The sequence below is a fragment of the Lissotriton vulgaris genome, chromosome 3_1 (genome assembly GCF_964263255.1).
Source record: "Lissotriton vulgaris chromosome 3_1, aLisVul1.2, whole genome shotgun sequence".
In the NCBI taxonomy this organism is placed as follows: Eukaryota; Metazoa; Chordata; class Amphibia; order Caudata; family Salamandridae; genus Lissotriton; species Lissotriton vulgaris.
The window spans coordinates 1,917,563,788-1,917,590,669 of NC_141689.1; the positions used below are offsets into that span (position 1 = coordinate 1,917,563,788).

At 40.1% G+C, this 26,882-nt stretch overlaps 1 protein-coding gene across 1 annotated transcript in view; it reads right to left on the minus strand.

The window, feature by feature from the left end:
- MARCHF1 (membrane associated ring-CH-type finger 1) overlaps nt 1–26,882 on the minus strand; it is a 1,592,900-nt gene that overhangs the window by 1,497,666 nt on the left and 68,352 nt on the right. The gene's annotated exons all lie outside the window — the stretch shown is intronic.

The window sequence follows — 26,882 nt, forward strand, 5'->3', positions numbered from 1 at the left end:
ATGAGCAATACGGATGTTTTAAACACTAGGGAATTTCTGAAAAAATGTGTAAATAAATGTATGTGGTCGATTAATGTGCTGAATCCTGAGATGTAATTGTTCTACTGTAAATGTCTGGGAATATACAATAAAGAAAGTAAAGGATCTTAGCAGTTTAGCATGAAACGTGTAGGTTGGAATAAAGGGCCATATTTAAGGTATGTCTAACTACGATGAAGCAGATCATTACATTCTTGAAATCTTTTTGAGTGTGCCGTGAATATAGGGTGTTTCTACGACATATTCTACAGGTGGGCTACCCTTTACCATTAACACTTTGGTTTGAAGAGGCAGGTAGGGAAACTTTTTTTTATGGCAGTCTGTGTTCGAGTTTATGAGCGACAGTTCTCCCAAGGGTGTAATGATGGTGCTTAGAACGTCGTGACCTTTATGTTTAATCCTAGAAAACGTAAGAGTATCTCATATACATAAATGTTCCCAGTTTAGAAGCAACGCTCAATTTTTAAATGCAAAATAAAACACTTATCTGACACATTTTCCAAATGTTATTTAAAAAAAAAATGTATTTCGACTGTGGGCGATCTGCAGAAGTGCTGATCAGATTATAATTAATGCAAACAGGTTTTTCGTTGTTTTTATATTGTTTTTATGTTGCGCGAACTCGACCCAAGCTATTAGAGCGCTTTACATAAGCACGAGTTACATGTTTGTATGCCCTACATTATAATATTTGACAAGGTCCTTGCTTCTAACGTAAATATAACGCGTCATCAAAACGACTTTACCGCGAGCAAATAGGATAAAACGCGTTACTGCAACTTTCGGTTTTCTGTGGAAACAGGCAAGCAAGCGATCTCATCGGTTTAGCATAATTTCGTACCTGCCTCTTGACACTAAAGCATTCAAATGATTGCTGCGCACTATTTTATTGCGCATTTATCTGCCAAGCAGTAATAATCTCACTGTAGGCCATTTATTTTGTCAAATGACTGTCAACTGATGCATTTTTTAACGCCGTTTTGGTACCTTAAAATGCTATTGCGAAACTAGAAAATGCCTACCGTAGGTGATGTAGTGACCCAGAGTGCGCAATAAACATCCAGATTATAGTAATGTTTTCGCTGTGCCTTTCCCCAGAAATGAGGGAGTAGGGACACTCTAGCGGTTGTTAGTTATTTCTCTGACAGAATAGCCGGCGTACAATCTTTGTGTCTCACAGGTACTGTATAGCTCCAAATGTGTTTCCATTTGGTCAGGCTGACTTGCTGAGACTCCTTAGTGTGAATTATGCTTTTAACCCATCAATCTTGGTTGATTGCTTCGGTCAATTATTTTGATTTCAGTCTTACTAGAGCAAGCAGTTCCTTCTTCCAACCGGACCACAGCGTGTTATCGGATAGCTAGGGGACTTTGGAATGTAAATGTTTAAAGCTACGTGTGAAAGATACGGATGGGTCATAGATAAAGACACGAAATCAGGGGCGGCTCTAGGCTCATGGCGGCCCTGGGCTGGGAGCGTAGGTAGGGGGCCCCCCGGAGAAATGCAGGCGCGGAGGCCAGTGAAGAGGGGGGTCAGAGTGTTTGGAAGTGGAACAGAGCCGGAGGTGGCCAAATCCCTGCCAGGGGTCGCCACGCAAATATGTATCCATCCTCAGAGGATTATTATATTAAGGATGTATATAGGCGTGGCGGCCCCTGGGGTTTGGTGGCCCTGTGCAGGTGCACAGCTTGCACATGTCTAAGCCGGCCCTGACGAAATGTATATGTTTAAATCTACGTGTGGCAGATACGGATGGGTCATATATAAAGACACATATAGGCCGTCATTTGTAAGTGCTATGGCAATACGGATGTGGGAGTAACGGGTGTTTGCACCCTAAAATGTGTGCAAATTTCTCATAATTTTTTTTCTTGCATAAACTTCCCTGGGTAATGCTGCAGAGATTAGAAAATGCAAGATTCGAAGTTTTCCTTCTTGAGACTGGGGTGGATGGGACGGAACATTTCGTATTACTAGATCATTTCCCATTCTAAATGTCAGCTCTTGTAATGGGGTTGTAAAGCTGCACTACGAAAATACTGCATCCAACAGAACCCACGGTCACATCTCCACAATTACCGGGGTGCTTTGAATGAGGTCTACTAAGGTCCACCTGAGCCTTTGAGAAACCTTTGCAGGGTCTGAAACTATATGAATACGGATGTAGGCGATTTCCAGAATATTAACAGCATTCTAACATCTACAATTTTCTGAAACTTTTGAGAGAGTTTGATAACTCGGACTTCTTCATCGAATCAATAAAAACCTAATTAATATATATTCTGAATAATAACGTTATATAGAAGCTACCGCAAGAGCTTTTGCTGTTTCAGGGTGCTGTATATGGTTATTACTGTTATCCACTTATTGTTAACCTTGGATGGATAAAATGCCTGATCTTTCAGGATTCTCCCACACATACAGTCATAAAAGTAGCGAGTGCTTCACTCGCTGAGCCATGTTCAGGACTTTATTAAATGACAGAATTTACACCTGCACACCAGTAGCCCTTGGATAACCCACTAAGATTAAGACAGAATTCGGTATAGTGTTCTACTCAACTAAAGGGCCGGAGCCATCTGCGGTTGAAACCATTACTAAACTTAATGCAACAAATGGTAAGTCACTGTTATGCTTCTGGGGATATTTCTAGATTAGTTTACATTTCCCACTAAGTCTTTTGCAGTGGTCACAGAATTCTGCCAGTTTATTGGACCTTGGACTCATATTATTCTTCTGATATTTCAATGTATATGTCTCAAAGGAAGTGCCACATTATAGAAAGCATACAATTGTGCTGCAACATAAAACAGGTCTACCCGTTGCAAATATTAATTCAATGTTGGTGCATGGAATTAATGTATGCACATAGGTCATTCCATTCTAGTGCGTTGAAAGGCCAAATTTGCTATCCTGAAAAGAGTCTGAGCTGAATGGACAAGTGAAACGATTGTCACAGTTGTATCCACACTGTTGTGGTCTATGAAATATAACATAGAAGATGTAGTCTATGAGATGTAACCATATTTCATGTGGTAGATGAGACATATGGGCTATCTAATCAAAGCTAACTCAAGAGTCACATTGACCTAATTTACATACGAGACATTATCCCGCTGAGATTTGTACCATAGGCCTTGATGTGGGGGCATTGCATCGCACAGCAATGCCCTGTAGAATGATCTGGGGTCAGACCATACGTGGCGATCGTAGCGTTTGATGGACTCCCCTATCTGGCAACAGAAGCGGATACACAAATAAATGTGTGCATCTCTGGATATACATATTAGAAAATATATACAGGACGTTTTTTCACTGGAAGCCAAACCTGTCCGTAATCAGGGACACAAAGTTAGAAAATAGAAATCGCAGAATAAAACCTTGCTCCAGCATATTTACAACTCAGTATATTTTTTAGCTTCGAGTATCAGGCAAGAAGTGCCTCACAGTCATCCACATCTAAAAGGATTGCTGAAATTGCTAAAATGATAGATACAAGAAACCAACTCCAATCCATTGTGGCCCATTTTCCTGATGAAGGCACAGCTCAGTGCCGAAACGTGCGAACACAAGAGACCACTACTTGTGTGGTACACTGTTTTCTCTTAATTAATATTGAAATTGTTATTATTGCATTTATCTGAAATGTAGAACAGTCTCAATTTTTAATGTACACTAGTTTCTTTCAAGTATGAATGAAGATGAATGATTGAGTTTGTATGGGACCTTGTCTTTTTAAAGAAATGAATTTTCTTACATTATCATCAATAAAAATGATGTCTATTTTGTAAAATATATCCAGATCTAGTTGGTTCTCCTTTCATCCAGACTGGTTTGTTATTAATTGTTGAAATTTCAGTTATATCTATAATTTTGTTGCCTTAAGTCTTTCCACTAGAATGATGTGGGGTCCTGCATTGAAGTGCATCACGCAACATCGGCTCCAGTGAGCGATGGAGGGTCCTGTTTCAAGTTGCATCCACTGCATCGGTTCCAATGAGGTGCTGTGACAGCTGAGCTGTGAGGGCCACATAGATTTGCATTATGCTGCATCGTTTCTGATGTGCACCACAGCTGGGTTGGGAGAGAACCTAACATTCCACTTCCAATTGTCCAGGACTGGAGCTGCACCACTTGGAGGGGGTTAAGACTCACAGTAGGCAAAGTCCAGGTGCAGGGTTCAATGGTGTTTTGAGCACGTTGTGTCCCTGTAGCTCAGAACAGGAGGCAAGCCAACCAGCCCATGGAGTCACTGGGCTCAAGGTGCAAGCATGGTCCTCCTTTCTGAGGCAGCAGAGCAACAGAGCAGTCCTTTTGCAGCAGGGCAGCAGAACAGTCCTTCTTCTGAGTCTTCCACAGCTCCAGAAGTGATCTGAAGAGTCGGTTTGAGGGTTCTATTTTTATAACTGGGGCCTCCTTTGAAGTGAGAGAATTCTTTGGGGGCTTCTCCTCAAAGAAGTGTCTGGAATTTTCTGCCTCCCTGTTTTGATCCCAGTCTGTCTGCAGGTACAATAGGCTAGTGTGAATGTATTTGTGTAAAAGCAGGCATAGTCTTTTGAAATGCAGGTGGGGCTATACACAGCTCCGCCCCCATTCCTGCCTGAGATAGACCTCACAGGCATATCTTGTCCCTTTATTGTGTGGCTGTTTTGAAGGAATACCCAAAGGCCAACTGCAACTATATACAGTCAGGTGACCCAGGAACAGGCTGCAAGGCACCAAATGGTTAGGACAAAAAAATGCCCAACTTCTAAAAGTGGGACTTTCAGAATTGTGACTTAAAATCTGACTTTAACATTAAAGAGAATTTAAAATTACAAAACTTCAGACACCAAACATGATTTTCCTACCTGCTCCCAATCAAAAGTTGTAACTTATTAAATGTAACAATGTAACCCAATGTTATCCTATGGGAGAGGTATGCCGCACAGTAGTGAAAAACACATTTGTGAGCGTTTTTTACTACCAGGACTTGTAAAACTTAAAAGTGCATGCCCAACTTTTCAATTACAATGCACTCTGCCGTATGGGCTGTCTAGGGCCTACTTCCGCTGTGACTTATGTGTGATAAAAAGGAAGTTTATGGCTTGGCAGGGGGGTTATTTGCCAAGTCAAAATGGCAGTGAAAAGCCAACTGGGGTGGCAGAAGTTTTGTGGTGGGAGCAGCCAAGGCGTGGGATGGCCTTCCATCGCATCTTAGATGCATGACAAACCTACTTGCCTTCAGGAAGGCTTTGAAAACGTGGCTTTTTTCAGTATAATTTCCAGCTTTTACTCCTCCTGTTTTTTTAGGTCATTGTAGGACTTCATTCAGCTCCAAGATATCTCCAGGTAACAGTCGCGCTCTAGAAATGTCAATAACATTAACATTAAGGGGCCGATTCCAATTCAGTAAAATCCCGTACGAATAGCCGCACGGAGCATTTTTCCCGTACAAATCGTATCCTCGAACGTCCCCGTATGTACGATGTGGTACGATGCGTACCCAAAGCAGTTCTCCGTCCGGATCGTACCAAAGCCCGTACGACTCAATAATCTGTACGAATCACATTCGGAAGGCGCAGTACGCGATGTCTGTACGGATCGAAGCATTATTTTCTGACCCAGCAAGTACGATGCGTCCAGTCAACACTCCGTACAACTCTTTTTTTACGAGAGCTCGAAATGTCCGGAAAAGCAGAATTCAACTCGAAATGCATGCAAAACGGACCCCCGGTATGGTTCGTACACCCCATGATCGTAGAGGTACGGTTCATACACCCCATGATCATAGGGGTACGGTTCGTACACCTACGATCATGGGGTGTACGAACCGTACCCCTATGATCATGGGATGTACGAACCGTACCCCATGATCGTACGTGTACGAACCGTACCCCTATGATCATGGGGTGTACGAACCGTACCCCATGATCGTAGATGTACGAACCATACCCCATGATCGTAGGTGTACAAACCGTACCCCTACGATCATGGGGTGTACGAACCGTACCCTATGTGATTGTGTGGCTCTCCGTACGAATTGCTCATATGCGACGTTTAGCGTACGAATCGCGTACTCATTGCCCGGTCCGGATCGTACTTGTCGGGTCGTACGGCATGTTTACGATTCGTATGGTTCACTTTCAAAGTCCGTATTGTACGGATTTACCCCTGCTTTTCGTACGGTTCGCAACGATTCAGACGTATTTTTTTACTACGGATCGTACTACGCGATTCGGACAGATTTGTACGATTCGCACGGAAACGGCTGCAAATTTAAATCATCCTACGGATTTGTTCCCCAAATCGGAATCGACCCCTTAAAGTTTAAAACTGCCAACAGCCTGCAATGGCAGACCTGGGGCATGTTTTAGGGGCTACTTCATTGGGTGGCACAAAAAGTGCTGCAGGCCCACTAGTAAAGCCCACTAGTAGCATTTAATTTACCTGCCCTGGGTACATGGCATACCACTTTACTAGTGAGTTATAAGTGAATTAAATATGCAACTGAGCTGTAACCCTAATTTACCATGTTTGGAAATGAGCACAATCACTTTAGGACTGGTTAGCAGTGATAAAGTGTGCAGAGTCCTAAAGCCAGCAAAATCGAATTCAGAAAAAGTGGAGTAGTGAAGGCAAATAGTTTAGGGAAAGACCACCCCAAGGCTGTCAGGTGTAACAGTTCCATAAAGAATTCATTGTGCGGCCCCAAGAAGACCCGCGTCTGCCTTTCACTGTGCAGGCAGCTCCCTGACCTGCGCTTCCATCATAGGGAAGAGATCCCTCTGTAGGCGCATACAGTGAGGGAATGCACCCTCCTGCAGTAGGATTCCTGGGTATCCCTAGATTGTCTTTCTTTGCTTCTTTGAGAAGCCCTGAGGTGGTGCACTCCCTCAGGTGGTGCACTGGTTGTCCACCACCTCTTTGAAGAGCATACTTAGTGGCCCCAGACAGGTCAGTTGCTATCTGCACCCAATTTGTAAAAATGTACATGGAAGTAAAATAGTTCTAGGTTTGCATGAGGCTGTGCCCGCCTCCAAATGAGAGAACTGCCAATTGAGAGCACACTGGTGCTACATGTGCACCAACACAATCTGTATTACAGAAAGGGCCATGCAAGCATCTGTAGGCATATGTAGCTCATACTGTAATAATATTCTTGGGGTTCAGAAATCAGCACACATACCTGTTAGGCGCTGGGCTTTTAGTTTAGTATGGCTTGTGCTCTGAAACTATTGCTTAGGGAGCAGATCTCTGCAATTAAAATATTTCTTCCAATAGAACTCCATACTTCTACACTTTCATCTCAAAACAAAACAAAAATTCATGAAATGTCAAAATACCCACCAGTTTTGACAGACGTTTGAAATACCTGGCTTCTATGCTATCTTTTACCAAATTGCTTGAGCAACCTCGAAATTTAAGACAGCTAAACTTCCTAATAAAAATTGTTCTTATGAAGGCAGAGCACTCCAATTTACTCAATATGTTGTTCAAGTAAAGGTATAGGTAAACTAGGAGGACATAAGGTAGAACATAAAGGACTTGTACGTCACTGATTCAACAGGAAGGTTTACAATAAATATTTTGTTTTATTAGATGAAAGAAAAATAAAGGGAAATCGGTGATATGCTGTGTTGTCTGTTGTGCACAATGAGGATGAAAGAGTTCAGGAAAATGGCTGTTTTTGTTCAAAACAAATATAATATGGATCAAAGAACCAGTTGGGATGACTACGTGGGAGGAGATGAGCAATAAATAAAATAAAATAATAATGTTTTGATGGTAGGCCAGGACAAAAAATTATAAAGATAGACAGTTGAGAGACTAAATGTATGGAAAGTAAGACTTTGCTTCTCAAAGCCATTTGTACAAATGACGTATCTTAGGAGTACATACCATCTTAAGGATCCTTGAGTCTCTGGACAATACATGATTTGAGGCCTCCTTTTTATTACCCAAATTCAGTCCATTGAAGCTCTTGTGATGCCAAACAATTTTGTATTCTACTTTAAACTCATAAATGGGGCACATCAAAACAGCGAATAGCTCAAGCTGCTAGGTGGCTGCCAACCAATTAGTGCTAAAAGAAAGTTTTAACAAGCATTGAAAACACCATTTCTTTAGTTCCTGGATCTAATTTTTTGTCTTTCAAGAAAAATAATTTACAAGGACTTTAGTGTCTAACCAAAGGAAAGCCTAGGTAAGTGTGGGTTGATGGATGTTCAGGGGACCACCATACAAATCTACAGCAAGACATTTAACACAAATGTGACCTATTCATATTTTGCCTGAGAATGTAGGTTTGCTTGCCAGATATTTGTAATCACATATAAACCAGCCTTTATCACTCGCATTTTCAATGCAACCGAGAAAAGCAAAGCAATGCTCCAAGGATTTTCTTCATTCCAGCTAGTAAAATCTGATATTTTTCTGTTTAACTCTCTTCTACTGCATCATTCCTCTGCTCCTTTTTCTATGTGCACATTTCTCTGGCTGGATGGGAACTCAGACTTTGCTGAGTATAATAAATAGAATTTGCAGGAGACAGCAGAAGGCCATAGAGGTAAGTAGAACAGTAGAGTAATAAAGATGTAGAAGCAGGTCAAAGGTGAACCATAGACGTAGAAAAGACATATGTGACTGATTGTTAGAGGCAGGGCCTGATTAAGAGTCCGGCAAATTGTATCTCCACAGCAGATTTCACTCCACCAAAGTCAGAGTCCATTGGCTTCCCTGCAACCAAAATTGTATGGCCATACTATATACCAGCAATTTCCTTGTCACTTGTAATCCACCCCACAATGTGCAATTTCACCACTGGGATGACACCAAAGTACTTCAATTAAAGACTGTGAATGTGTATGATGCAGATGATTACAAGGTACACGGTTTGGGGCAGATTTATTAATTTTTAGTTTATTCACAAAAGCAATGTTAATCCGAAGCCATAGATTGTGGCTCCGGACATTTACTGTGTAGGAGTTAAAAGGATTTATTTGTCTAAATATCACAGCAACTGCAAGATATTTTATTTAAAAAGGGGGTGGTATATTTTGTTTTGGACTTTACCTCTACAAATAACTCTCTGAGATGCCTGAATCAAGAGGTTCAATTTAAGCAAACAGATCCTATAAATCTCAAGATGTGTTGACATATAAGAAAAGCTCAGGACGGGAGACATGGTGCCAACCTGATATGAAACAATACCTCGCAGCCTGGTATAGAAGCCAATCCAGAATACCAAATGAAGCTCAATAGTTGGACCTTCCAATAAATCCACAAAATACTCAGACTAGCCAGGCCAACTAAAAGACCTTCCTTTGCAATTGAAACTCTGGTAGAAAAATGAATCCTTAGTCAGAGAGCCATTAGATTTCAATTCTATTCAAATCCAAAACTTAGTCTAAGTAAATGTTAGACTATGTAGTGAAAAGATGTGATAATGACAGATGACTGGTGTTACGAAATTATGTGCCATGAAAACATGAATAAGATTCAGTGACCTCTAAAACTGCAGCTAGATAACAAGTTGGGCAATAAAAGAAAGATAAAAGCCATAGAGAGCAAGAGAAATTAATTCCAAACACCAGTACTATGAATTAATCCAATATTTTTCGATGGAAATGTGAAAGGTCTTAAAACAGCTGATCAAAAGAACATCCTCATACTTAATGCACATGTGGCAAAGAATTAGAAAAGTGAAAGCACTCCTTTAAGATTGCATGAACTTAGTTATCACCAGTGAGGAGAAGTTCCCAAAATAAACAAGGGAGCAGCGGAGTTCGCTTTCACTTTATGTGGATGTGTTGGAGGGGTTAACAGTTATCAGAGTGTTTAAGAAAATACAAACATCCAAAATCCTTTAACAAAGAAAGGCTTATGGCCCATTCACAAAGGCAATCTGAGCCTAAGTCTAACTTTATGCGTTTGGTATTCACAAAAGTAATATACAAGTTGCATCTTTAATTCCACAGTTGGGCATGAATCTCGGGCTCAAGACGTACTCTCTGGCTCGGGCCTTACTCTTCGCACCGGGGCAGAATCGGGCCGGATGAACCATGATACAAAAGAGCGAACTTCCTTCCGGCATAACTGCAGACTTAAAGATACAACTCATAAATTACTTCTGTGACTACCAAAAGTCGTAAAGTTAGACTTTTGCCTCAGATTTCCTTTGTGAATCGGGCTTTTAATGTTTATGAAATTGAGATGTTTTATATTTAAACATTTTTTTACCTCAATCCTACTGAAAGCCACAGCCCTAAAATATGTGTTGTGCTGAAATGTAAAACGGGAAATTAGTACACTTTGTAATGAATTTGAAGCAATATGTAGAATATCAACATGAGAAGTGAAATAGCAAGAATATTTTTTGTTTTTTCAAATGTAACAGTCAGTGGACCTGTATTAAAAAAAGCGACTAACAGATTACATCTTTTACCATTGTTTCTATTACTGAGGCACTAGAATGCAGGAGAGCCCACATTTATATTTCTCTCAATAGCACCTAATGTGCACAGTCTTGAAAGAGGCCATGTCAGGGTTCATTCATTGTTGGATCTCAGAGTGATTTGATTTCCTTCCCTTCAATTGCCATTAATTCTCACAAATTAAATATTTAAAAAAATGTGATTAGGCAGTGGAAGTGTGGATTCTGATCTCAATGCCACCCTTTGATAGGAATATTTTGAGACTAGTGCTTTAAATACCACACAGTTAAATTACTGTCTTGATACACTATTTAATGTATAATACTTTCTAGGCAAAAAGTGACAACATTTTCCATTAACTAGTTATTCATAATATGTGACTGGTTCACTATAAAGAATCAAGTATTTTGTTCAATCTGCTCTAAGCTGCAGCAGATGTGGATGGTGAGGGAACGAATCACTGACTTGGTGTTTCCAGTATGGAGAAGGATTTACAACATTTAAATACTTTGCTAAACACAATCATCAGTGTGAGAGAATGCCCTTTTTGCATGGTCACCTCGAAATTTGTTGGATACATTTCATTACAGATTTGTAAACTCTGCAAACTGGGGCACTGGTGTCCAGTGTATGTGCTCTCACCCTATAGACGTCTGGAAATTGAGCAATTCCTGGTTTGTGTATTTAACTATCCTATAAGCCCATAGCATATGGTGTAGAAACTGCACACATGACATGGAAAGTTAAATGTCACTTGTGGACTGCTGCACTTACTGTACTATCCACTAGTGTGATAAGGAAAACATGGGAGCGGTCTTACTATTGAAGCATGACTGCTGCAGTTTAAACCTGCAGTGCAACCGACTAACATTACACTTTTTAACAGGTTAGAAACGTTCCTTTTAGATATTGGTAGATGACCCCTATTTAGTACTTGTAACCAACAGGGTAGGATGCATGCTATTTAAAAGTGGGGCATGTAGGAAAAGTATGTTAATATGTTCCTGAGGTGACAAGGCCCAAAAAGCTATTTTTACCATGACAGGTCTAGCTGTCCAGTGCATACAATCAGAGTGCAGATGAAAATACAAACACTGCTAACTCTGGAAAAAGGACAGATAGAAAAATAATTAAACCACAATTCTTAAGTTATTAAAAATCAAATTTATCAGTGAAATCAGATTTTTAATAAATATTAAAGAAAAATACCTTTTAGAAAGTTACCCTATATCCGTCTAAAAGTTCAGGGGGCTATAATGCATTATCTCTCCAGCTACACACAACCAGCGTTCAGCCTTGTATGAGGTGTGAAATTCCTCCCTGGAGCATGCAAAGCCTAACCTGAATGGGCAGATATGACTCCTTTGAGCCCAAGAGAATATGCAGGATGGGGCTGTCCACCCTCTCCCCCCCTTTGACAACCCAGCCTTAAATACTTCAAGACAGACCTGTCTGAAACACAGTGAAAGGTTTTGCCCCTTCAAAGGGAGAAAGCTGGATGCTATTACAATTCTTATTTATCACCTTTCTGGGTGCTGAAGGACCCTCCTTTTTGTCCCAGCAGACTTAAGTCTCTGGATTTGTTGTAGGTAGAGAGCCTGCTTCAAACTGGATTTTAGTGTTAGATACAGGAGGACACTAGGATTAAGTAGTACACCCCCCTACACACACATACCCAGCCTTAGAGCTCAAGTTTGGTGTGGTCAAAAACTTTCTTCATCTTGAAAATGTCCTGACACATGCCATTTGGGGCCTTATTGTTGTTAATCAAACAGGAACTATTACAAATGTAGACATGGCAGGTTCTGGGAACCTTTACTCAATTGGTCTGAGAGGACTAGTAGTGCCTCAGGGTGTCCCCAGCCAGAGGCTTGTGAACTATAAAAAGCACAAACTCATCCAGTATTCCTTAGAACCCTGGTGGACTTGCACAAAGATGCCAGGAGTACTGAACCTGCTGCACATGGCATATGTGACCTGTGAGAAGGATCTAAGGATGTCGGACACCCTTCCAGAAGAAATCTAAGGACTGAAATATCTTCAAAGATCCCTGGGTTGCTTCAGGACAATGGAACAGATGCCTAAGACTTTGATGTTCTTCGAATTTCGCTGCTTCCTGACCCTAGCGGGGCAAATCTCCTTGGTGTATCCGACCCGTGCTCCATTGCTATGAACCTCATGTTATGCCTAGGTCACAGTCTACCACAACCCTTAATCACCATCAGTGTTTGCGCTTTTGGTGCTTTTTTGTTGTTGTTTTTAATCATTCATATCTTCAGTTCCCCTTATTGGATGTTTGTGATTTTGGTGTCATTTTGAATATTATGTTTTACTCTATTCTTCTAAATTGAGTGATCCAAATTACATAACCCTTTGATTGGATCTAGCAAGATAGTGACTGTATTACTTGTAGTGGACACCAACCCACACCAGCTCACAATCAGGATAACTGAACCAATGATTAACTGTCAGGGCTTGCCAAAGCCAAACACACCATCCTGTATTGTCTGTGAGATTCAACACCCATGAAAGAGAAATCCTCCTGTAAGACCCAATCAAAGGCATATTGAATTCTCGAAACAGGTTTCCCACACTAGTGCCCAAAAGCTGCCCAGCTCAAACCAATTGACGGATAGAAGACTGCTTGAATGAAGTCTCAAAAAAAGAAGTTTAATGGAACTTCTGGACATGGCCAGCACAGCAGCAGTGGATCCTTCAGTTCCCATGATGTACTATGTGTAGCTAGAGAACAGATGGTTGCAATTACAGCAGCAATGCTCCAGCAAGCCAACCATGCATGGATAGCATGTTATGCTGCTCTGCTGCTTGGGACTGTGGAGTCAATGAGAGGTGGCACGACCAATTTCTGTCGAAAGTATGGCTGGACACAGAAGGGGAGAGTGTGCACTGAGCTCACTCTAGTGTAACTTATACACCCTGTAGGCTACATCCCTCCATGATGGATAAATTGCCAATGGCCACACACAAATATATCACTCTAGATAATGAATGGCTTTCCTGTGGGCCACACTAAAATGTGACTGACACTTTCAAAACGGAAGAGGGGTTGGAAGCAAGCTGCCTCACATCCCAGAACAATTCGCTCCTTTGCATCCTGTTAAATCCAGGGCACAAATTTTCACCAAAGGTGGTGCAGACATTGTTGTATATCTCTAGACACGTGTTTCCGGGTTTATCTCTTCATCAGTAAAGAGCAGAAATGGTAGAAAGCAAAGAAAAGCCATCTGGGGTTGCTGGAATTGCTGCCAAATCCCTCTCAGGCCACAGTACCACTCACAGGCACAGAGTTGAATCTTCAAAGCTCCTCAGCTTGCTGGCTCAACGGAGCCTTTTAAACAGAAGGTGGGTTTAGTGCACACTGCTTCACATCAGAGTACAGTCCTTGCATCTTGGTAAATGCAGTACACAATTAGCGCTTACTTCAAAATTATCAGTAGTTTTTCACCTTAGTTGGTGCAGAAACTGCTGTGAATCTCTAGATATGTGTTACTGGGTTTAGTCCTTCATCAATAGAGAGCAGCAGTAGTTTCAAAAGAGCTAAGGTATGAAAAGGGATGACTCACTGCATTACTTTATGCATGCTGTCCTGTCAGCCTATCAAAAATGTTAATGATACTTCATCAGAGCAATGATTGAAGGAGGCTGATCTAAAGCTCATTTCTACTACTACTACTACTACTACTATTAATATTGCTACTACTATCACTATATTATTGCAATATATAATGTTCTGTTGTCACAAGAGGCTTGCATTTCTAGTTCAGACTAATCATAATTCCAAAATCATTTGGTACATTTACTGTTAATTTGCATGCACTGAGTGGACCTAGTTTTATTTCCAGTATTTGTGACCATGAGATCTTAACAAAGAAAGTCTAGTTTATTTATAGGCTGCTACATTTGGGCATTACAACACATTCATTGTAATTGCTGGGGTGAGTAATTCAAATTATTCAATACCTGTACCTAAATCTGTTAAATCATACTATACCATAACTTCAATTAAATGTACAGTTCTACGACTACAAACCTAACAAATGAATATGGCACCCATTGATCACTGATTCACCCATTGATCACTGATGCACCAATTGTTTACTGATACACGCTCATAACCAAACTGATTGCATCATGACGTCATGCCATGGTCTGAGTCATAAATGAGTGATAGAGTTACAAAATATTTTCATAAAGTTACCCAATTTAAGCGTTCACATTGGAATTTTTTCAACGACTTGGTAATCTAATATAAACGATATAATGTATGCCCAAACCAATAGAGCACTTGCAAAAAAAACAATTGTTTTGGGTTTAGATATGGCCCATCAGCACCCTGACTGTGTTTTCGGTTTTCTGACATGTGGTTCAGCCATGAGGTGAAATAAATTGTCAAACATCCCTTCAAAATATGCAACTGCTATGGGCACTTTAACCCCAACTTTGACATTTATTTGGCTATGTTGGAACAGCTTATTTACGTAGTACTAAAAGCCATTACTGCACTGCTCCTAATCGCTTCAGCATGCAACATGGCACTTCAAGAAGTTAGATACAATAGATAAAGAGTACAAGAATAAAAGAAGAAATCTTCGGTAAAGGCTAATCGCAAAGATACCGGAAAAGGAGACCCACGGCCCGTGGAGGGAGTTACGGTGGGGCTGAAAGGTGGGGCGGGGGAGGGGCAGGTTGGGGGGTACTAAAAACCGGAATATGGATAATTGGAGGTAAGTAAACAATTTAATTCATAAAACAAATTTCGTAGCGCGTCCTGCATTGCAATATGCGATGCAGCGCGCGCTACAAAATTAATTTTATTAATTAAATTGTTTACTTACCTCCAATTATCCATTTTCCGGTTTTTAGAACCCCCCACCCTGCCCCTCCCCCACCCCGCCTTTCAGCCCCACCGCTACACCCTACACGGGCCGCGGCTGGAAGGAGTTGAAATTGTCATATGCAACAGGTGGGTGTAAAAAGTAATTGTTATGTTTGTGCATACGCAAACACAGGTCACAATACTTTTTAAGGTTTTTGTAGTAAAGCTATACAAACAAGGAAAAATAAGAATTGGTAATGCCAATGGAATACCAACTAATGGCGTTCCTATTGGCTTTGCCCAAGTGGAAGGGATGATGCAAAATATGCTTTTTACTTTCCTCTTTAGACAGTGATAAAGGGACTGGGCAGATTTTGTTTAGGAGGAGGGTTTAGTAGATTGGGGAGGATGATGATAAGTGATACTGGTCTTTCTGTTATGCATGGTAACTCCAGACACCCTGGGCCTGACTCACACTTTTGTGTAAGTTTACTGTTTTTTGGTGTGTGTAACTGAGTTTAATTTCACTAATAGTAATTTTACTACCGTTTGTCGGATACAAAGTAGACTTGCAGTTAGTGAATACCAAAAAAAAAGTAAGTTTACACACAAAAATGTAAGTTTACCTTTGTGAATCAGCCGCCCTTTGTTGACACACAGTATAATGAGACCTGGGAAATTATGGGCTAAAAATAATTAGAACTGCAAAAGTGTTGTAATCTCTGATCAATACAAGGCAGTAAAGAGAGTGAATTATTTTTCTTTATTGTTTACTGTCTAGTGAACAGAATATGAATAAAAGGATACAGAAGAGTAAGCCAAAGAATCTTTTACTGTATACTTTATGACTTACACAGAACACAAGCAGATGTGTGGATGATTTTTTTTTATCAACTGGGGCGTTTGGCCAATGGCCGCAGTTACATGAAGACAAACAAATTGTATAGTTAGTATCCCTTTAGCTAGACATAGGGGCCATTGTAAATGATTTGTAATGGGTTCTGAAATGGAAATGGATGTGGTTTTGCTGGACTTTGAAGTGCGTTGTAACATATCACCAGCTCCAAAACAGAGAGCACTCTTTTCACCAGTGTGTCCTGTTTAAAGTGGGTTTAGAGCAGAAATGCAGCATTTAACCATGGACCAGGATGCACTTTCATAAATGATCCGATTACATATGGCTAATTCTTTTTGTGGCAGCAACAAGTTACTGAGGTGCATTATATTCCATCACTGTTAATAAAGAGGTACTTGGAGCGAAAGAATTATAAAGAAAAAACAAACAAATAGCGGCACCCTGATTTTCGAGTCACGTAGGCAATGATGGAACTTAACATTTGAAAATGTTTCCTTGTAAGTTGCTTTCCTGTTTAAATAAAGCATTTTCATAATTCATATTGTCCCCAAAGACGTTTCTCAAATAATTTATCAGTCAAAATGAGATATTTGAAATAAATGTAATAACCTTTCTTTGGGATTACTGTCTTCCATCACTATAAAGCTATTTCTGACATCTACTGATATATCAGTGGGCAGAGTTTAAATTCCTTCCTCATTCAAGTTATGTGTTATCACTGGTTACATTTAGTACAAAGAAAGGGAGCTGGTAGAAGAGAAACAACAAAAGGGAAGATAGTTCATTGTTGAGAGAGGCTGAGGAAATATGAGCTGACCAAAAGTTCAAATTGTGTTGCCCTGTACATCTGAACTAACAATTTATGAATGCAAAACAAATTAACATGAAAACTAGCTAAATTAAATTTCTTGTCATTAAATTATTTGCTTAAAAAGTCGTTTTTTTTCAATTCTAATAAAAATTTTACAAAGTTCAAAGAGACCTCAACGCTATCTGCTCTACCGTGCAGTTCCAAGTGACCTGAGGAGTTTACTTCTAAACAAGAGCTTCCTTTCGTCGAGTGCCAAGGTATTGACGGCTGGAAGTTAATAAACACTGAGATTAGAAAAGTGTGTGTATCCATTAATGAATAGCCTCAAAAGTAGCCCGTTCATTAAAAATGGCCTGCAAGAAGGCACGCTTATTTTGCCTTTCGTCTAGCATACTTAGGAACCTTTTATTAAGCGTACAAGAAATTCAAGAACATTCATTAAATGCAATCAATTTTAAGAACCCGGTTTTGAGATAGCAACAGTAAGAGTATTTATATTGGGGGAGTACCGATGATATTCATAAGAATATTCATTGATTTGACGAATTGGCCTCTAAATAACCCGAAAAGGAGGTCCACTGTATTTTAATGTGTAAATCTATAGGGGATTTGCATTTGCTAATATAGAAGAGTTTAGCCACAAGAGTAGAAAATATGTTTCTCAGTAATTGTACCACTGCAGTGAAATAGGCAGCAGCACTTTAATTTTAAAAAAGTATCAAGTAGAAAAAAGGCATTTTTGAAAATCCCCCACCCTACACTTTCTGAACAGGTTTGCTGACGTATTTACAATTCCAGTATTACCATGGCAAGTTGGTGCAGGACATGAATTAGTGGCATTAAAGTTTTACATGTCTCACGTGCACTGCAGTGTGTACTTACACCACCCACCTAATGTATAAAAGAGGACATGTTAAATAGACAATTTATATCTACACAGTGCACAGTTACCATAAACTATTATCAGTATGTAGGCAAAGATACCTTTTCCTAGGAGATGGTATAATTAAGCATAACAAGGGTTCAGTTTCCCAGTTTGCAATATGGTGCAGCATTCAAAAGGTGCCCTGGGTGCATAGAGGGATAGTGTGCCATATTAGAAACAATGCACATCCCCCCAGGGTAGCTGTGAACTTGAGCTGCCCTCAGGGCAGCATACTCAAGAGAAATACGGAGCAGCTGTTTAAAAGCTGCTTCATGTTTCACTGTGAAGGCAGCAACCTGCCTGCACTTTCAAGAGTAATTATAGATCCCCATGCAGGCGGGCTGCAGTGAACGACTGCACCCGCCTGCAAGGGGAAGTCTTGGGGGTCCATGGAACCCGTTTTTCTCCCCTCTACAAGGCAGCTTTTAGGAGTGCACCGCCTGTTTGTGGTGCAGTTTCAGTGCACCTCCTAAAGGCATGTTTGCTTTTGTGCCTGTGTCCATGATATGGCGCAGGCGCAGAGGCAAACTGATTCCCTACTTTGCTTGGGGCCACGCCCCCATGCAAATGAGGAAATGCCCACTTGTATTAGTGCTGGTGCAGGTTATGTACTTTACTATCTGTATTACAGAATGGGCTTCACAAGCGTCTGTGGCCCCTTCTGAAATAGCAAAGTGCCCAGGGAATGCACAAAGCAGGCGCCCATGCCCATTGCGCTCCCGAGGCACTCTCCATATTATGGTCCCTGTTGTTTTTCTATCTTTTTGCATTGTAAAATGATAAGAAATCTTGCTTGAAATACTTTTTTTGCCTCTTTTTATCAACTATATAGATTAGTGGTAAAAAGAGCTTTGATATCTGTAGTGGACAGGCACCTTTTAGAAAGTGTACTTTGAACTATCCTAAAGCCAAACAGAATTAAACAAGTTAAGCATGCCCGTCTATCCTCCAGGGGCCGTAATTGCGATTGTAATTAGGTATGAAAACTTGGCTGAGATGGTTCAGCTGTGGGCTGGTCGATAACAGATGGCGTCCCACGGACTGCAGCAGCAGCTATCCCTTTCACACAGTGATCCAGAGAAGGAACTGAGGTTACAGTAGCCTTTAATCCTAGAGAGTGAGGAGGTGGGCTCAGACTGAGTCTGTGCATGTGCACAGCTGAGTTCCATCACTGAACTAGAATTCTCAGCAGGTCCTAAACTTTTATATATTTTGGATAGACAGTGGTTATTTTGTATTTCTGGGTACAACTTCCCTCGGCCCCATGGCGTCTTCAATAGATTCAATGTTGCTGCAGCTAGGACCCTGCTACAGGGATCTTGGATTTCTTTGCCGTGACTGATTGTTTCCCCATGAATTTGTATTGAAGGACACTCGCAAAGCAGAGATGTATTTAGAAAGTCATGTTGTAGAAGGAAACAAATCTTGAACTATTTTCTTAACATTTATATAAACTCATCTCAGACTGGGGATTGTTACATTTACTAAGGGGTATCCTGTAATGGACCAGAAAGTATTCTTAGAATGAACTATATTGCTCATTTTATGTATGAATATTAAGTATAGTTACTATAGTTCTAGTATGAATACATGGATTGCCAGGAATGAGGAGTAACAGAATATTAACATTGTTTGTTGCCCTGCAGCTCCACAAGAGTCAGAGGATATAACTTGCGTTCCACAGACAGTGCATGTGACAAAGATTGATATAGTAATTTAAGTCACAGGCAGAAGGGTTAGAAGGGCACTAATTGTGTGTGCTTCTAGTTTTCAGGAATTGCAAGTTTCACAGACAAAGTACAGAGAGTTGATGACACAGAGTACTAGAACATACCAATTCACTGCTAGCTTTTAACAGATTTTTTTAACAAGTTAGTTAAATTATCACTTTGCCTAGTAGATATCCACTAACTTCTGCAGGCATTTGTTGATCAACAGAAGTGATGAGTCAGAGTGGTGGAGTTTCCCTTACCACTGTTTCTAAAACTGGCCTCCATATTCCTGATGATTTGGGCACTGGTGGGGGCAGTGAGAGATGGAGAGAGCAACATTACCATTGGACTATGAGCACAAAATTAATGCATCCTGACAGAGAGGTCCCTAAGATATTTATCTCTGTCCAGACCAGAGGGGAAACAGTTGCCAGATGGAGAAGAAGTGATGGTTCATTAGTCCCCTATTGCTGAATGTGGGAGGTGACTCTGAGCTTCTCAAAGGGGAGTTGGACATCTGCCATTTTTAATAGTAGTCTCAGTCCGGTTTGTATTTTTGCACAACAGGAAATGGTGAAAAAAAAGGATTGAATTTTGGAGTAAGGGGGAAACCAAAATTTCTAATCACTGCCCTACATAAAAATGACACTTTAACCCAAATGCCTCAGAACATTCCCGGACCTGAAAAAAAACTCTGATGAAAGGAGAATTCTGCCTGACCTTCTATTGAAAGAATTTTGATAGATTCCTGATCTCCTCTTTCATCCAATGACATGAATTGGTCTCCAATAGTCAGCTAGCTTGCTTCATGTTCACTGACTCAAGGGCATAAAAGGCTGATGGCGGAAATAATTCTGTTAGAGTCCTGGCTGTAAAGAGACCTGGAACCTAGAAGGCAGTTCTGTGGCCCTGAAAGCTTTGGGGAAGGACAAGGGTGACTTTCCTAGCATCAAGAAATCTTTGATCTAGTCAATTAGCTGTCTTCTGGAGGAATGAGCCAAGAAACTACAATTTTCAGAGACAGATGCAAAATATTCAATACAGATTGCTGGTTTGCCCTCTCTAAGTTTTTTCTCAGAGCCTTTGAGGTTCCTACTGGACTTCAAAATAGAAATATCATATCTTGCGGGCCATCATGGACTATAGGCTCTGCCCTGCCTTGCCCTGCTTCAGAAATCAAAGAAGCATAAAAGTGACTAGGTCGAAACACAAGACTTTGAACCCAGGAAGGGAACAACTTCATCTGTTTAGCAAATAAACCTCTGTGGCAACAAAATCAACTTTGCCACACTTTTCGCACACAAACTGAAGGCGTCAGCAGGAACTCAATGACAACATCTGTGGCCCTCACTAACTTAATGTATCCAACTTTAAACCACTGGAGGACTGAAATAATGCCTATGTCAATGTCTCCTCTGCAATTTGAGCTTGATTGTCATTTCATTATGGTCTTTGCCTAAAATGTTTATATTTAAAAAACAATATCTCATGCCCCGATCAGATTCTAACCATTTTCATGTTGTTCTGTTCAATACATTTCCTTTTATTAAATTGGGTTTGGAATCTTATTAAGTTGTATTTTTAATTGCAGAACATTAGCTCTGCTTGAACTTAAACAGCATTTCTAAGGGGAACTGCCTACTGCGTGTGCAAATCTTCTGCAGGCTAAGCAGATATTCTCAATGAAACGGTGTCACCTTTCATAATTGTGTTTTATTAAGTGAGCAGTATCACACCCTCCGAACGTAAACATCTACTTCCAGGCACTGGCTATATATTTTACAAGCATATCCTTCTCACTGATCTATCCTTCCTACTCCAAAAGGCTAAACAGAGATTCTGTTACTTACAGACAACGTTATATGCTTGGCAGCAAGGATAGTCAGTAAGAAAAACTAGGTGACCTACTTTATAACAGGATCTGTTGGACAGAGGATTCATATCAAATGACTAAGCGTCTAGTAATATGCTATTTTAAGGTGTATATATAAGATTTGCAGAATGCTCTGCTTCACATGATGAGAGTTTAAAAGATTGTTAAAATATAGATTTCTCCACACATGCACCTGTGCATTAATTTTCAATAAAAATACATTGATAACTTTACCTCTAAACTCATGTAGCAAATGCAGAAAACACCTGTCTCTTACTGATGATAAATATGAAGAGTGTTAAAGTAATGGGCAATTTTTGTAAACCTGATGACTAGATAGGGTGCTGATTTTTTCAATGTCCTTGAAAATGCTTAATGGGCATGGAGAAAGTACAAAGTGGAATCAAAGCATGACTGAAGTAGGGTTTGAATTGTGAAACTACTGCTAGGTTTGGCAATTAACTCAAATTTAGAAAGGAAATCCACCAAATATCCTTTTACATTTATTCCCCAATAACTTAAACCACTACTTGATATACTTAGACATCTTACTGATAGGAGCAAGGAATCACCCAGTTCTGTTCATGAGTGAAACAATCAAGAGGATTTTATTGAGCAATTTTGTTGCTGACTGGAGTTGCTGATTTCCTACTCGGCCACTGAGACACAGCTGTCCAGTTCTCAGTGTACATGCACTGACCCCTCAAACATGATAAAATTAGTTAATCCCCAAGTAGCATTTTTAACTTTAAAATGAGACCATAGTATATGGACCAATGGCTTGGAAAGTTAAATGTCACCAGTGGACTTCAGCATCCACTGTGCCATCCCACTAGGCTGATAAGAAAAACATGTTTTCTGACTTCCTGGTATAGCTTTACTCCTGCAGTCTTCAAACCTGCAGGTGAAACTATGAAAATACCCCTTTTTAACTGAAAAGAAACATACTTTTAAAAAGTAAAATGTCACCCCTACCCTAAGTAGGCCTTGTAGCCCTCAGGGTAGGGTGCCAAGTACTTAAATGTAGTACATGCAAGAATTTAGTGTTTGCCTGTATCTACAATGAATACCCCCCCCCCCCAAAAAAAAAAAACAATGTTACTGTTAAAAGCTGTAGCTGTTCTTATGAGAAAAACTAAATTTTAAATTAAAATGTTATTTCTGCTAACTCACGCTTTGGATAAGCAATGACAATGATTCAACCACGCTTTTAATATTCAATCTACGTCAGCTTCACTGGTGAAGTTGTTTTTATAAATATTTAGGAAAACAAACCTTTTAAAAAATTGACTTTGTCTACCTGAACCTACAGTGGCTAATTAGGATTAGACTGGCACCAATTTCCCTTAATGAGGTGTGAAAATTGCTCCTAGAGCAGATACAATGGTGTATGCCTTTTGGTAGGAAGATTTGGGTGTTAGGTATGTGGCTTCTCTCAGCACAGGCAGGTCAGCTAAGAGCATCTATGAACTTAATTAACTTGAAAAGTACCAGAGTGAGGCCAACCCATTCAGAGTTAAGTGTAAAGAGAGACTTGGGGAAGAGGTGGCTTTATTCCTGGGGCTAACTGTTGCCAGTTTGGTATGAGTACAGGGGGAGAAGGAGGAGGTAGTGCCAGAATCAATTTGGTGAGGTTAATAAGGAAAATGTTCTTCTCCCTAAATACACCCCTGAGGGGAACACTTAAATCCCCCAAGGGCAGAAGGGTGCTGCCATATTAAATTTGACTCAAAATAGTGCACTGTGAGATAGTTTGTAGTAGGGAAAATAGTAAGTTCTGCAAACGTTGGTAGGGTTTACCCTGAGAACAATTTTCTCATTGGTTAAGCAGTGTCTAGGTGTCAGCCCAATACACTGGCTTGTGAATCCTAAAAAAAGGAGGACGTCATTTACTGCTCGTAAGAACACATCTGGACCTGAGAAATGACGGAAAACGACTATAACTGCTGTGTGTGATCTGTGTGGAGACGTGAGGATCTAGACCTGATAAAACATGTACCCAGGACTGGGAAGTGGATTCCAAGGGTCAGTTTGTTGACCGCCTACAGAGACACAACAAGCTGCTAGAAGCTTTTTTCCTGAAGTGCGCAGCATACAAGTATCAATTGAACCTGAACTGGACTCTGCTGGTGGACTCTGCAGGAGAGAGTCCAGACCCAACCCATAATTGCTGTTCTGAGATCCTTAGAAGAGACAATGGTGCACTGCTACAGAAACTCTGAAAACATTTGGCCTTCCAAGACCTTTGGAGCATTATCACAGCTTTGTGGTAAAGGTGAACAATTTTGAGGTGGCTTCCTGGGATACAGATTCAGGCTTGCCCTGCTGAAGGATTTTGATCTCCATAAAAACAGACTAGAGATCTGATTTAGAGTTCGGCAGACAGGTTACTCTGTTACAAGTATGACAGATATCCAGTCTGCCATTTTACAAATGCCATTGGATATATTGCACTTGTAATAAGGTGTACACTTGTGATAGAATAACCCATCCACTGAACTATAAATCTGGCCCTAGTTCCAAAGGTAGAAATCTTGACTGAGGGAAGGCTGAAAAGTATCTAACAGACCAGAGAACTTTGGTGGATACGAAATGTAATTTTCCCACTTGGAGCTTTTACCAGCAATACCAACAGCTTCAGTAGGGCCTTGTCCAACGGCTACCTAATTTTGAAAGGACTTTGCTGGATACATCCTGCAGCCTTCAACTACTGGAGGATGAAGACTTCCATTTCAAAGTGACTATTCAGAAGGTAAAATCTTTGAACAGGATGACCTACTTAGAGTATCTGATCTACTTTCCTACGCGGTTCAGTTTGAAATTATGCCTAGGTTCTGGCCAACTGTGAAGAGCAATTTCTGATTGATGCATTACATTTTCTTAGTGCTTTTTGTCCCAAAAAATATATTTCCAGCTAATCTTATTGGATTTTAGTCATTGTGTTGAAATTTTGCTCATTATATTCTATTTTCCTATATCTTTATATTCCTTTGTTTTGATTCTGTTCAATGTTTAACACACTTATTTTAAGCCTGTTTATTGTACTTATGAGTTGGAATGAACAGAATTTTTGACTTATTATTTGGGAAGAACTCACATCTTTCAAATCTAATAACACGTTTTCTTACAACAATCAATAAGAAGTATTGTAGCGCTTACTGAAAATTGCAACCAATAATATATGGGACACAGATGTTTACCAGATGGAGGATCAATTAGGAATATTATTTCTTTCTTTTTTTTGGAATATGATTTTAATCTTCAAAAGGATGGGATCGCTACAAATAAAAGGGCCCGGTGCTTACATTATGCAAGTCTAGGTACATGCACATACTTCTCTGCACAAGTTAGGGTTTACCAGCTTTAGAAATCTGCAAACCTACTCAGTAGTAGACCTGAAAAGCTGAACCATGTACATCTACCCATTCATAATAATGTCATACACCTTACAGCTCCACATTGGGTAAAGGCAACCAGCAGTCCAAATGCACATTGCTTCCACGAGTAACACATTTTTCCATGAAGAAACTCCTTCTAGTATAAACCTAATAATTTTGGGAATGCCCCCTTCCACTTCACACCCTGAAAGGGGATTTGTTCCTGTCCTTTGATGAGTCAGATCCCAATTATTGCCAGGTTGGAAAGGGTCAGAGAGGGGTTTGTGAATAGATACAAACTTTCAAGGCAAACCACGTTTTTACTTCCCCATGCTCCACCGTTTGTGTGGTGTTTACTGCTGCCTAATGTTATGCAGTTGTGGTGTACAATTGCGCATTGGTACAAACATTTCCTTTGGGCATACCTTGCATGCCTAAATTGAGCTATCTTCACTCACATGCTTACATCTGAAAATAGATGTATGAACTATCCCCAAAAGACTTCAATACATACCACTGCTGGAATTGGGAAATCCAACTGGAAAGTTGGAGGTTAGAAGCACATATTTAATAGAGATAGGAGTTAAATATGTCCACTCGGTATTTTTTGGTTCCAAACTAGTCATGCTGCATCAAAGAGTATTTTCTAAAACACAGGCTAAAGCCTACTATTATTATTTGAAAAGAGGTGCCTGCTTCAAAAAACTACATTAAGAGAAAAACAAGTATTTGTATGGCACCATCACTATTGCGATCAAGTATCGACATCAATAGCACATACAGCCTGATTCATCAACGACCCGTTTTGCGAGTCTATAATAGCGATTCATAAGGAATCGCTATTACAGGCTCGCAAAACGGGATTCATGTAGGAATCGCAAAAAAAAATGCGATTCCTACATATTCCTTATTTGCGATTAGCAAATTGCTAATCGCTAATAAGGAATAACTCCCCATTCATTCCTATGGGCCAAAAGGCCCATAGGAATGAATGGGGAGTATTCCTTATTTGGGATTAGCAATTTGCTAATCGCAAATAAGATAGCGATTTAAAGGGTGCCAGGGGTGTCCAAAGGACACCCTGTAGCACCCCTTAAATGCAAATTTAGACAGGTGTTGCGCGCACAAATGTCCAAAGGACATGTGTGTGTTCAACATGCAACTTAGAAAAATGCTTTTAAAAGCATTTTTCTAAGTTTTCACTATTTACCACGAGGTTTGACCTTGCGGTAAATAGCGGGCCGAAATTGCGAACTCGCTATTTAAAAATGGATGATGAATTACATTTAAGGAATCTCAAATAGAGATTCCTTAAATGTAAATTCTCGCAAAATAGCGAAATCGCTATTACCGATTTTTGTATTTGGGATGATGAATCCCAAATGCAAAAATCGCACTCGCAAAGGGCCAGATTCTGAGAATCTGGCCCTTTGCGAGCGCAATTCAGCTTGATAAATCAGGCTGATAGACTCTTTACACCCATGTATAAAAAGAAAAGGATCAGTGGGCTGAAAGCACACCATCTAGTTTAGGGTCTGGTAAAATGAGATTGACTATGAATTTTATCTGTGTATAATGCACTTCAATGCGAGGTTGCATAGTACAAGTGGAAAACGTATAAATAAAGAGAATCTAATTTAAATTATGAGGTAACAGGCTGATATGATATTATTTCTATGGAAGTGATTAGCTATAAAGATCTTTCATTTGAAAATCGGCTTGCACTGTGATGGAATTCAAGGACCTTGGCACACTCTACTTATCTTTGGCTATATTGCAAGCATACAGTAGAACGAATTGAGGAATTGGAGTTGCATTCTTTTTTTTCCAAGGAGGATTTCATTACTATTCTTGTAAGGCAGATGAGTTTTACATGTATTCGCTGTTACAAATGGTAAATTAAATGATTTCAGTATTAAATTCTCTGTTAAAAGTGAATACTGTAGAGAGAGATATGTACAACATAGTTGGCTAAGGTTTGAACTGGTTATTTTTTCGGAAGCGCTTTAGCACATCCAAATGTATGCATGTAATCA